This window comes from Erinaceus europaeus, chromosome 8 (assembly GCF_950295315.1).
Source record: "Erinaceus europaeus chromosome 8, mEriEur2.1, whole genome shotgun sequence".
Classification (NCBI taxonomy): domain Eukaryota; kingdom Metazoa; phylum Chordata; class Mammalia; order Eulipotyphla; family Erinaceidae; genus Erinaceus; species Erinaceus europaeus.
In genome coordinates this window covers 100636668-100650120 of record NC_080169.1, presented here as the reverse complement: position 1 = coordinate 100650120, position 13453 = coordinate 100636668, and the positions used below count along the sequence as shown (strand labels likewise).

General features: G+C 42.2%; 1 protein-coding gene across 4 annotated transcripts in view; it reads left to right on the top strand.

The window, feature by feature from the left end:
* UBE2H (ubiquitin conjugating enzyme E2 H) overlaps nucleotides 1-13453 on the top strand; it is a 132151-nt gene that overhangs the window by 98429 nt on the left and 20269 nt on the right. The window lies entirely within an intron of this gene.

The window sequence follows — 13453 nt, the reverse complement described above, 5'->3', positions numbered from 1 at the left end:
AGAGCCTGGATGGGAAAGCTTAATTTGTGGAAACAAGTTTTTCTCTCAAGTACAAACTTTGGTTTGGCAGTAAAAGTTTAAAATAATCTTGTGAGGTTCTGAAATTAAAAGTATAGTGATATACATATGTGGATATACAAATACATACATGAATATCTACAGTGCTAAAAACAACATCTTACACAGTGGGTTAACAATCCCATTGTCTAGCTCTGCAGAAAAACTACACTGAATAACAGAACTATACAGAGTATTAAGTGATCTTTCTCTGAACTCTAACTTGGATGGGAGCTAAAAGATATCTTTAAAAATATGGAAAGTTAACTAGGAATACAACAAATCTGTTTTTCCTTGTATTCAAGTCTTCAGGCTTCAAACTCAGCCTATTGTTGTTGCCCCAGCTTATAATTTTGTAACTAAAGCTCCAGCTGAAAGTTTTTTTTTAAATCAGTATCTGATATCAAATCCCCTCTCTCATACATATACAGTACCACTAAACCAACTCTCCAGACCACTTCTTTTAAAAAAATACATTTTTAGAAAGAGACATACAAAAGAGAGAGAAGGGAGTCAGACGGTAGTGCAGCAGGTTAAACGCACGTGGTGCAAAGCACAAGGACCGGACGAAGTAAGCAGGTCTTCAAGTGTCTGTCTCCCCTCCTCTCTCCATTTCTCTCTGTCCTATCCAACAACGACGACATCAGTTACAACAATAATAAAAACTACAATAAAAAAAAAACAGGGCAATAAAAGGGAATGAATAAATAAATATTAAAAGAGGGGGAGAGATACAGACACCAAAATACTATTGAAAATCAGACCTGATTTTGTCTTCGTTGCTCTCTCTCACGTTACCGGGGATCACTTCAGGGCCTCACCTCAGTTGAATGCATTCCTCTCACTGAGCCACCTCCTAGAACCTCTAGAGTAATAGGGGTTTTGTTTGTTTGTTTGTTTGTTTGTTGTTTTAGCCCACTTTTACGTTCTGCCCTGTATTTGTCTGTCTTTTGTGTGTGTGTGTGTGCCACTGGACTTAATGCTTTGAGAGCTAGCTGTTGGATGCAGGTCTGGTTTGTCTTAAGTCCTTGCACTCTATGACTTAGAACAGGGTGAGCAGAAAGGATAGATAAATACATAGAAACAGAGGCTTAAAGGAGACTAACCAGAGATGGCCTGCTTCTCTGTCAGAGTTGTGACAAAAGTTGTGTTTAAAATGCATGAGACATCTTATTCCAGCCATAATCTCCCAGTCACCTTGCCTGCTATTTTTGTACTGGGCTGGTGGTTACATGAAGAATCACATGGGAAGGTTGTTCACTAGTAGTACTTTGTCCTCTACAACGTAAAAGCCTACCGTTCTTAAATGGGTTCCTCTGCCAGGCGTTACCTCCTCTGGTCTTTGTGGGATTGGTACCTCCTTTCATAGCCATACCCTCTAAAATAACACTCCTCCAGAGGATAATACCCTGCTTTTAAAAGCAGAATTGGTTTATTATGTATCTTGTCCTGTTAAATGATAAACTCCACAGGAGCAGGGCTGGTTATCATTTTGCATGTGTGTGTGTTATATACACACACTGTGTGCCCTGTGTGCCCTGTTTTAGTCTCTGGTACACAGTAAGGGCTTGAAATGTCAGTCAAATTAATGACTTTATCATGACCATTAAAAAAAATCATTTACTAATTCAAGATAGAAAACCAGAACACCGCTTTGGCACATGGAATGCCAGCGATCAAACATGGGACCCCATGCTTGCAAGTTCAGTGCCCTACTCAGTGCACCACCTCCTGAGCCCTAGGATGACAACTTGCAAGGAAATGAGAGAGACAGCAAGAAAGAACATATACTCAAGTGGTTGATTAAATGGTTGACTCCTCAAGACCTTTTTTTTTTTTGGTGTGGGGGGGGCGGTTAAAAAATCTTGTGGCAGGCTGCCTGGAATATCTGATGTAATGAAACGACATTCGTATTTTAGAAGTGTACATAACAAAATACTGCAAGCTGGCTTCAATTACAGTAAAGTGAATTGGGCTTTGGTTTAACTAATTCATTTACTGTTGACCCAGAAAGCTTAGGAAGAGGTTGCTGGTTCTCCAGAGCCTCATATCTCAGAACAGAGATTGTGTGTGTGTGTGTGTGTGTGTGTGTGTGTGTGTGTGTGTGTGTGTGTGTGTGTGTTTCTCCCACCAGACCACTGCTAAGCTCCTGCTTATAATGGTACCAGGGGTTGAACCTGGGACCCTTTTGTGCCTCAGACATTAACCACTGTGCTATCTCCCTATCTCTCAGAACAGATTGTTTTAAATAATAGCTATTATAGTTTATATATTGGGTTGAGAAAAAAGTCATGATGCATATTTGCATAGAAAAGATACATCAGGGAGTCCGGTGGTGGTGCAGTGGGTTAAGCACACATAGCACAAAGCGCGAGGACCAGCTTAATGATCCCGGTTTGAGCCCCCGGCTCCCCACCTGCAGGGGGGTCACTTCACAAGCAGTAAAGCAGGTCTGCAGGTATCTTTCTCTCCCCCTCTCTATCTCCCCCTTCTCTCTCCCTCTCTGACTTCCCCTCTTCTCTCCATTTCTCTCTGTCCTACCCACAATGACAACATCAGTAAGAACAACAATAATAACTACAACAATAAAGCAGTAAGGGCAACAAAAGGGAATAAATAAATAATTTTTTAAAAAAGATGTACCATGACTTTGCTGACAACTAGTACATATAATTCACCCAATGAAGGTGTGTAATTAGATAAATTTTCTAGTAGGTTCACTTGGGTACAGCCATTTCTACAATTTGAAATGTCATCACCCCAACAGAAAGCCCTGTAACCTTTAGCTGACACCTTGTACTCCTAGCCGCCTCCCCATCCCTAAGTAACAACTTTGTCTACTTTTTAATCTGTAGGTTTGTCCTTACCTATATGTGTTTTATACCTGAGCTTTTGCAATTCCATAATTGCACTGCCACTGAGCTATACCCTATCTCCACATACATTTCTAGGGGCAGGACTGCTGAGTTACATTGGTAACCCTTTGTTTAACCATTTGTGGAACTGACAGCCTTTTCCAAAGTGGTGGTGCCATTTTGCTTTTATCAAAGATACATGGTTCTAAAACAGAAGGCCAACATGACTAAAATTTCCTCACAACTATGTTGTTACTGTATGTTCTTGTATTACCTTGCCCAGTATTTAATAAGTAACAAGAATTCAACCGCACTCTTCAAAGTGAACTTTTACTTCTGTACTGTGTGTGTATGTTCCTTTAAGTATTTTGCAATGCAAACATAGGAACAGTGGTGTTAACACGTAAGTGTAAGAAACCAAGAAGTATTTTGAAGGTGTAACCTAAAGTGTGTGTTCTGTATAGGGTCATTGTTTTGACATTTTACATGAACCAAAACCATTTCTCAAAAATACTCGACATTTCTTTCATGGAATCTCTATGGGCAAGTAATTATGTAAAGCTACTGGTTAAGTGTCCTGAAAGTTTTTTTTTTTTAAGCTGAATTTGATCTGTGACTTAAAACCAAATTTTTATTACAAACTGCTTAATGCCCCTGGCATCAACGTTTCATTCATAATTGTTCTGAATTGCTCAATTTCCCAGTGTTTCTTGGAGAGAATCTTAGTTCAAAGGACAGAAAAAAAAAATTGTATGTAACAACTGACAGGAGAAATTGGCATGTTAGAGAAATATTCAACTGAAAAGCAAAAGGTTTAAGCCTGGCAACCAAAACTTGTTTCAACACCTCTGCTATATAATACGGTAAGGAGGAGGGAGTTGCTTATGAAATTTCCTGCAGTTAACTTTGCCCCAGGACATGTACTGTACGGTGTGCATGTGTATTTGTAGTATAACAACAGTTCCCAGTTGAAAACTTTCAGATTTATACTTACTGCAACCTGATAATAAACAGTGTTCATGGGGGCCTGGGGTGACTTCCCCAGTTCAGTGTATACAGTGCCATGCACATGGACCCGACCCCACTGCAGGAGAGAAAGCTTCTCAAGCGATGAAGCAGGTCTGCAGGTGTCTCTCTCTCCCATCCCTCTTAATTTTCCTCTGTCCTATCAAATAAAATAGAAAGGAAAAGAGAGAGAGAGAGAGAGAAAGAAAGAAGAAAAGAAAAGAAAAAGAAAAAAAAAGAAAGAAAAGATGGCCTCTGGGAGAGTAGTGGATTCATAGTGCCAGCACTGAATCCCAGCAATAGCACTGCCTGGTGGCTCCCCCCAAAAAGGGAGGGTGGTTGGGGCATGGTTGTGCAAACACTCATTCCTGAGGATCTCAAGTCCCAGGTTCGATCCCCTGCACCACCATAAGCCAGAGCTGAGCAGTGCTCTGATAAATAAAAAAATAAAAAATCTTCAAGCCAATGTTCTGTATGTACACACACACACACACACACACACTTTTTTTTGTTTTGTTTCTGGTAGCACATTTGATACATTGTCTCTGTCCTCAACCTGTTTTCCTTTGCCAAGTATACATGGAGTTTAATCATTCAAAATCTCAAAGTGTGGGTATAATTGTAGTTTAATCACCCAGTAATTTTTAATTTGATATTATTTAACCTTTCAAGAAAGCTAATTACAGTGGGTGAGATGGTTAATTTTATAAAGTAAGAAGTTACCCTTTGAGTGTGACTTGAGGTTATTGTTACTCCTCTTCTGCCATTAAAAGGAAAGTCAGATGCCACCACAAAATTGATTCATTCTGACTTCCTGCATGGTAACACCCACCTTCCTTCCTTCCTTCCTTCCTTCCTTCCTTCCTTCCTTCCTTCCTTCCTTTCTCTCTTTCTTCCATTCTTTCTCTCTTCCTTTCTGTCTTTCTTTCTTTCCATCCCTTCCTGCTCTTCCATACAGTAGTGATAAAAGCTCCAGGAAACCTAAAATGCAGCCAAGGAGGACTAGATTTCAGTTTGAAAAGAAAGTACTTTTAATGTCTGATTAGAAAGGGGAAAATAAAGTTCACAGGTAGCTTTTAAAACCGCTGCTTTCTAGTTTTCTCTTTTTTCACTCCAAAATATATTTTGTCTACATTTGCCATTTCAAACCCACATGCTTGGAGGCTCTGACAGCTTTGCTGCAGTACAGATTTAACTTTTCTTCCACATTTCTGGGTTGTGCATACCCAACCCCTGCAAACTGTGTTTCTTCCCCCAATTTCATTTCAACTCATTTATCATCTGATAAATGAGTAAAGTAATCAATACATTACTTGCTTTCACCATTCAGATGTGAACCCGTAAGGTAGAAGACAATTTTCTTATAAAATCAGACCATTTGCAAGTTTATTCTTGCTCTTTGGGTTGCTAGCCACTGGACTGGATAACGCCTTATTTTACTGATAAGGAAAAAAGTCCACATGTGGGAGATTACTGAAGTTAGCTGGGGAGGCAATAAAAGATAAATGAAGTTGCCTCAATAAAAGGAGTGCTCCAGGATCTTTGAGATTAAAATTGGACCAGAGAAACATTGTCTTTTACTGGGAAGTCAGATAGACTTTTTAACATCTGTTTCCTAGTATTGCACTATCTCCTGATGAAGTTACACTGCTAAGTGGATTTTGTTTTCCCCCATTGGAGATGGTTATTTCATTTCTGTACAGTCAGGGAACTTATGAATCTTGCTAAACAATTCAAATTCTCCACTGAAGGTAATTATATTATCAGATAATGCCGTGTTGCCTTCTTGTGCACTAACTATGCTTCTGGACATTTTAGTGTCGCTATGTGAACTTGAGCTAGATAATATCTGTCTGCATGAATGAGTGATTGGTCAACAATTGCTGGTTGAGCAGGCTTTAAGAACCTAGTATTGACCCAGCCTTGTTAGGATCACAGGCGTCCTCTAGAACAGACAGATGTCATTATGAGTCTGCTAGCCAGAGACTAGCTCAAGCATTTTTTCCCAGCAATACAATGGGAGAAATGGCAACAGTAGTAGATTTAAAAAAAAAAAAAAAAAAAAAGCTGAGTTTTGGATTTGTTGAATTCAGTGCTAGCCCTAGGGCCGAGCAGTGGAAAACTTGGTAGAGCACACACATTACCATATCCAGGGGCTTGGGTTCAAGCCCTACTCCCACCTGCAGGGGGGAAGCTTCAAGAGCATTGAAGCAGGGCTGCAGGTGTCTCTCTTCCTCTCGATCTCCCTTTCCCTCTCATTTTCTCTCTGTCTTATCAAGGAAACAAAGGTTGGGAACTGGGGGAAGAAAAGAACATGGAAGTAGTGGATTCTATATTGCAGGCATCAGGTTCTAGCAATAACCCTAATGGCAATAACAAAAACAAACAAAATTACTAGTTCCATTTTTTAAAATTATCTTTATTTACTGGATAGGGACAGCCAGAAATTGAGAGGGTAGGAGGAGATAGGGAGAAAGACAGAGAGACACCTGCAGCCCTGCTTCACCACTCGCAAAGGTTTCCCCCAACAGGTGGGGACTGGGGACTCAAACCCTGGTCCTAGCGCACTTGAACATGTGGGCTCAACCAGGTGCACCACCACCCAGTGCCCATGGCCCACTTTTTTATCTATAGATATATACTTGAGGCATTCAGGTGTGGTGTTGATGTCTGGTCCAAAGAGTTTAGTCAGCTATAGATAGAAAAATGAGAATTTCTGCTGTGTTGTTCTTGGGTTGAACAACACAGCAGAAATTCTCTGTAGATACTTGTGGTCCACATTATTAGCACCATAGAATGCACTGTCTTTGTCAGTCGTGAGCATGAGACTCCTGGGTTGTGTTCCACTTTCTTTGGAGCTGTGTTCAGGGTGTAGCTGTGTGATTATATGAACAGACAACCCAAATAGTTCATTCTCTTTCTCCTCCTTTTTTTTTTTTTTTTTTTTTTGCTTGTGATGACTGAATAAAGTCTTTCCCTGAGCATGGCCACCTATCTATCTCATAATGGCACAAAGTTATCCTGGAAATCTTTTTTGATATTAAGGGCAAACTAAATTGTTTAGTAACTAAAAACTTTAGTAATGAGTTTTAATATGACTGTGAGAATGCCCAAGCTAACAGATTATGCATTAACTGCCCTCATTTCTCAAAGGTTAATAGCAAATCCTATTGCCATGTTTTAGCTCACAATCCTTTAGGGTCACATCAGGTTTGAAATAGGATGACTGGGGGCCAGGCCGGTAGCACAGCAGGTTAAGCGCACATGGTGCAAAGCACAAGGACCAGCATAAGGATCCCTGTTCTAGCCCCCCCCTGCTCCCCACCTACAAGGGGGTCGCTTCACAGGCAGTGAAGTAGGTCTGTAGGTATCTGTCTTTCTCTCCCCCCTCTCTGTCTTCCCCTCCTCTCTTCATTTCTCTCTGTCCTATCCAGTAACAATAATAGTAACAACAATAACAACAATGATAAACAAAAAGGAGAAAAAGAAAGAAAGAAAGAAGATGACTGGCCTCTGAATAGTATTGGGAAAGCTTGGAGTCTGACCCAGCAACAGGACAGTGTGTTTGAGGAATAGGAGCTCAGTAGCAACTCTCATTTGCTTCTACAGATCTTTACAGTTTAAGTGCATTGGGGGCCAGCCGAAACTACTTTAGGCATGGAAGGAAGGTGATTCTCTGAGTCCACAAATGCTCCAAACCGGTCCGGGTTACGTAACTGCACAGCCCTGCCTGGTGACCTCATGATCTGGCACTTAGCAGAATGTACCTGGTCTTCCTCCAAGTTTCAGTACTCGACATCTTTGGCCTTGACTTTCCCCACAGTGAGCAGAAGTGCTTGTTTTCAGCTGGGAATACTAAAACTGCAATATTGTCACTAGTATGTTTAAGTTTTTTTTTTTTTATCTTGTTTATTTTTGATAAGACAAATTGCGAGGGAGGGCCCGGCAGTGGCACACCTGGGTAAGTGCTCCCTTTATAGCACACCAGGATTTAGAGTCAAGCCCCCGGTCCCCACCTGCAGGTGGAAAGCTTCTCGAGTGGTGAAGCAGTGCTACAAGTGTCCCTGTCTCTTCCCCTCTCTGTCTGTCCCTCCCCTCTCAATTTGTCTGTCTCTATCCAATAATAAATACATAAATTTATTTAAAAAGAAATGGGGAGGGAGAGAGGGAGGCCTGCAGCACTGCCTTGCTGCTCTCTAAGCTCCCCAGGCAGGTAGGTACTAGGAGCTTGAACCCAAGTCCTAGCACGTGGCAGCATGCATGCTCAGCCAAGTGCTCTCCTCTGCCTGGGCCCCTGTGCTCAAGTATTTCAGGTGTTTAGCTACTAATTGGTACTATTTTCTATTGTTCTCATATTTATTTGTGTGTTTGTTTATTTTATGCCATCACTATGATCCACTGCTCCTGGCAGCCATCTTTTTTCCTTTTTTTTTTTTTAATTGGATAGAACAGAGAGAAATTGAGAGGGGTGGGGAAAACAGGAATGGAGACAGGCACCTGCTTCAACCATTCGTGAAGCATCTCCCCTGCAGATGGGGAGTAGGGGCTCCTTGCGCATGGTAACGTGCACTTAGCCGAGTGCACCTCTGCCCGACCCCTCCCTTTTTTATTAATGAGGGCGTCAGAGTATCATTTTGGCACATGCAATACCAGGGATCAAATTCAGGACCTCATGCTTGCAACACTTTTATCTATTGTGCCACTTGCTAAGTTGTGCATGTGTGTGCGTGTGTGTGTGTGTGCGCGCGCGCACATGCGTGCGCATGTGTTTGTGTTTTGTTGTTTTGGAGAGAAGGAAGGTGTTTTATCTATCTTCTTGCTTGCCCCTCTTCGTGAGACCTTGCATATCTTTAAGAGACCCCCACAGATGAACTATCACATGTGTATATCTGGTGCAAGCAAGCGTTTTCTTTTCTTTTATCCATACAGAATCCCCACTACCACCCCCAGTTAAGTAACTGCATACTTTCTTGGATTTCTCATCTCGAAGATCAGTGGCTAGAGACACTCTCCCATTTGGTGGCCTAAATAAAGCGTGGTGAGCCCTGTACTCAGCTGGCCGTGTATCGTGGGGCCCTGGAAGCCTTCATGGTGGTCTGCTTCGGCTCACCCCATGACTGCCCTCAGAACAGCCCAAGAAATAGTCTTCTCTTCCTGGAGTTGGGTTCAAATTCGTTTTTTAAAGGGTTGTTTTTTCATCTCTGAGCCTTTTCGTCTTTCAAGTCGGCCTGCCTTTCTGAGAACATTCCTTCTGATCAGTTTTTGTATTTCCCCCTAAAAGACGTCTTCTAGAGTTCTCTGCTTACCAAATCTTTATCAGCCATAACAGATGCTTGTGTGAAATGTCAGTCATCTAGTTGAAGATAATGTGGTTTTCCTCTCTCAGGTGGTTTCTTTGTTTTGTTTTTCCTGACTCCTATTTTGGGGTGTGTGGAGCTTTTTTTTTCTTTTCTTCAAACTATAGGCAGGAAAAACTTAAAATTACTATTATTATCATTTATCTTTGCTAGGGCTTCACTGTTCCAGGCCAGCCTTCTCAGGGAGAGAGAGAGAGAGAGCTAGAGAGAGAGAGAGAGAGAGAGACATCACAGAACCAAAGTTTCTTCCAGTGCGCCGGGTGCCGGGCTTGACCCCGGGGTACATGCTTGGCAGAGCAGGAGCACGGTCTGGGCGAGCTGTTTTGCCAGTCCTATTATTAAACATTAATAAGAATGTAAGTGCCATGGTTGTGGGCTGGGAAGATAGCTTACTTGCTATACAGAAATGCTTCCATGCCCGAGACTCCGAAGTCCCAAATTCAGACCCTAACATCGCCATATACCAGAGCTGAGCAGTGCTCTGGAAAAACAAAATAAAATGAGAAAAATGACAAAATAAAAGTAACATTTACCTTGTTACTTTGTAATTTTGTAAATCACTGATAAAAAAATAACTATATGGAGCAAGGAACCTGTTTACCTCCAATTAATCAAGTTTTTTAATTTGAAGCTAGGAGTTTTTAAATCTATTTCAGAACATCTATAAATAAATATCTCATAATGTAATTATATTGCTCGGGGCATATTGTTTAGCATTGTCTTAAACACCTTTCAAAAACAAAATTGAGATAGCAAAACTGAAAAATGTTACACATATACAAACTGCTGTATTTTACTGTCGACTGTGACTGTAAAGGAAAAGGGGGAGTCGGGCGGTAGCGCAGCGGGTTAAGCGCACATGGCGCAAAGCACAGGGACCGTAAGGATCCCGGTTCGAGCCCCCGGCTCCCCACCTGCAGGAGAGTCGCTTCACAAGCGGTGAAGCAGGTCTGCAGGTGTCTATCTTTCTCTCCTCCTCTCTGTCTTCCCCATCTCTCTCCATTTCTCTCTGTCCTATCCAACAACAATGGCAACAAAAGGGAATAAATAAATATAAAAAAAAATTTTAAAAAAAGGAAAGGGGGGGAGCAATGTGGATGTAATTGCAAGTGATCTCAACTTTCCTAACTATTTATTACTAGTTTCAGTTATAATGACTAAACCCCCAGAGAAAGATTTGTCACAGAGCAAATCATTAGTTCTTCCTAATTTATTTATTTACTGAATAGAGAAGAAAAAGTGAGGGGGATGGGGAGATGGGGAGGGAGGCAGACAGACCCCTGCAGCACTGCTTTACCACTCGAGAAGTTTCCCCCTGCAGGTGGGGCCAGGGGGCTTCAACCTGGGTCCTTGTGCACTGTAACACGTGCACTCAGCTGGTTGTGCCAACACCCAGCCCCCAGATCATCAGTTCTAGAGCGCTAGAATTGGTGCCTTGTAGTTTTCACCCATCTCTCTACCTCTGATTCTGAGCAGGACAGTCTTGTTCTTCCTGCTCTTTCCGTCTTGCTCCCTGTTGCACTGCGGGGTAGATTACCTTAGGGAGTTGTGGTTTTTCACTCGGAAAGCCAGGGTGCTCCTATAGGAAGACAGGGACGGTGAAACCTAAGTTTGTTTGGGTAGCACGCGTCCCTTCAGCTGAGTAGTTGTTAGAAGGAGGCTTCCTCTGATTATAAAGGCAAGAGTTTGGAGCTGCAAAGGCCATCCAGGAGGCAAGTGGCTACATGGCCGTTGAAATAGAAGAGGAACAGGAGTCTAACAAGGTCTTGTAGAGGCTCACCACCTAGCCATACAGGTACTGAAGTTAACCCAGCTTTTAGGAAAAAGGAATGGATTTTCAGGGGGAATGATAGGCATGTCAGCTTTGATCAAACCAGAAATAATAACAACCACTTAGAAAGATTGGTAGTCGACCTGGTGGTGGTGCACCTGGTTGAGCACACATGTTACAGTGTGCAAGGACCCGAGTTTAAGCCCCCACTCCCCACCTTTAGGGGGAAAGCTTTACAAGTGGTGAAGCAAGGCTGTAGGTGTGTCTGTCGCTCTGCCTCTCTCTTTCCCTTTATAATCAGAACACTGCTCAGCTCTGGTGTACCAGTGGTGCAGGGGACTGAACCTGGGACTTTGGAGCCTCAGGCATGAGAGTATCTGCATAATCATTATGATATCTTCCCCGCCTTTAAAAAAAAATAAAAAAGATTGGTGGTTATCATTAAAATCTTATTGATGGAAGTCGGGTGGTAGCACAGCGGGTTAAGCGCAGGTTGCACAAAGCGCAAAGACCAGAGTAAGGATCTCGGTTCGAGCCCCCTGATCCCCACCTGCAGGGGAGTTGCTTCACAGGCGGTGAAGCAGGTCTGCAGGTGTCTCTCTCTCCATCTTTCCCTTTGCCTCCCCTATTTAATCTCCCTGTCTCTATCCAATAAGTAAATAAAATTTAAAAATTTTTTAAATTATATGGTGGTGATCATGTGTATGTAAAACTATTAAAACACAAACACCACAGAATTCGCACTGCTACAGAAATAAGCCATCTTATGGATGGTGGGCCAGCAAAATAGCTCACTTGGATAGTGTGTCACTTTGTGCCATGTGTATAACCCAGGTTTGAGTCCGTCTTCCACTGCATTAAAGGGAGTTTCCAGGCAGTCTTCCATGTGGTCTCAGGCTTTCTCTCTCTCTCTCTCTCTCTCTCTCTCTCTCTGCCTCTCTATCTTTAAAAAAGTGTTGGGGGAATATAAGCATTGGACTTCTGGGGGACAGGCATTGGAGAAAGGGGTACATGGGTGACCTTTATGAAGGGGGGAGGAATCACTGACAGTTGTAGCAGCCTGACCTGACTGTGTGTGTCAGTTCTCAGTCACAGCATTTTGGCTGTGAAGTCTGAAAAACAACGGAAAGATCTTGCAAGTTTAAAGTCTCTTCGATGTTGGCCTGCTGGGTAATTGTAGTTCCCGGCAGAGCAAACCATGCCAATCTTGACGTGTCCACAGGATTTTAGCCTGAAGATAGTTCATGCTTTACAAAAACTTCCATTTTAATGTTCAGAGGAAGGAGAAATAACTTATGGTCACTGGTTCATAAACAACCAAGAATAAAACATGAGCTATGTGATTCATCCCTTCCTGTCTTTTCTCATTTAAGCCATGGACTGTCTCTTTGTGAGTCACCTGGAATTGAGTGACTTTTAAGAATTGTGCTCTTCTTCCTCTTCTCCTCCTCCTTCTCCTTTTCCTCCTTCTTCCAGTGTGATTTATTTCAATTAACATACATTCCTTGAGGGATACAGGTAGCTAAAATTGCTACTCTGAGATGTCATATTTGTATTAATATTTTAGTGGAATCTTTTGTAGTTTGAGTCTGTTTCATAGTCATTCTTAGTAATGTGCAATTGTTCCTTGTAAAGACCTGTGGCAGTATACTTCTCTTTTCACAGATGAGGAAATTTGGGTGCAGAGAGAAAGAGTCTGGCCCAGGGTCAAAAATTAAAATTGAGGGAGTCGGGTGGTAGCACCACGGGTTAAGCGCACGTGGCGCGAGGTGCAAGGGCCAATGTAAGGATGCCGGTTCAAGCCCCCGGCTCCCCACCTGCAGGGGAGTCGCTTCACAGGCAGTGAAGCAGGTCTGCAGGTGTCTATCTTTCTCTCCCCCTCTCTGTCTTCCCCTCCTCTCTCCATTTCTCTCTGTCCTATCCAACAATGACAACATCAATAACAACAGCAATAGTAACTACAACAATAAAGCAACAAGGGCAACAAAAGGGAATAAATAAAATATTTTTGAAAAATTGAAATTGAAAAACAAGATCAGAACAGAAAACGCAAGTAGAACCTGAACTAGAACTGGCGTTATTTCACCAAAGTAAAAGGCTGGGGGGGGGGGGGGAGAGTTAGAATACAGGTCCAGAAAGGATGACAGAGGACCTAGTGGGGGTTGTATTGTTATATGGAAAACTGGGAAATGTTATGCATGTACTAACTATTGTAGTTACTGTCAAATGTAAAACAGTAATTCCCCAATAAAGAAATTAAAAAAAAAAAAAAAAAGCCAGTTGGTGGAAGGCCTGAGATTAGACCTGTAGTCTTCTAGGCTTACAGACCGGTCACCACTGAGGAGCTAGCATCCCTTTTGCTGAAGACAGTTCAGCCTAATGGAATTCTCCCTCTCTCTCTCTCTCTC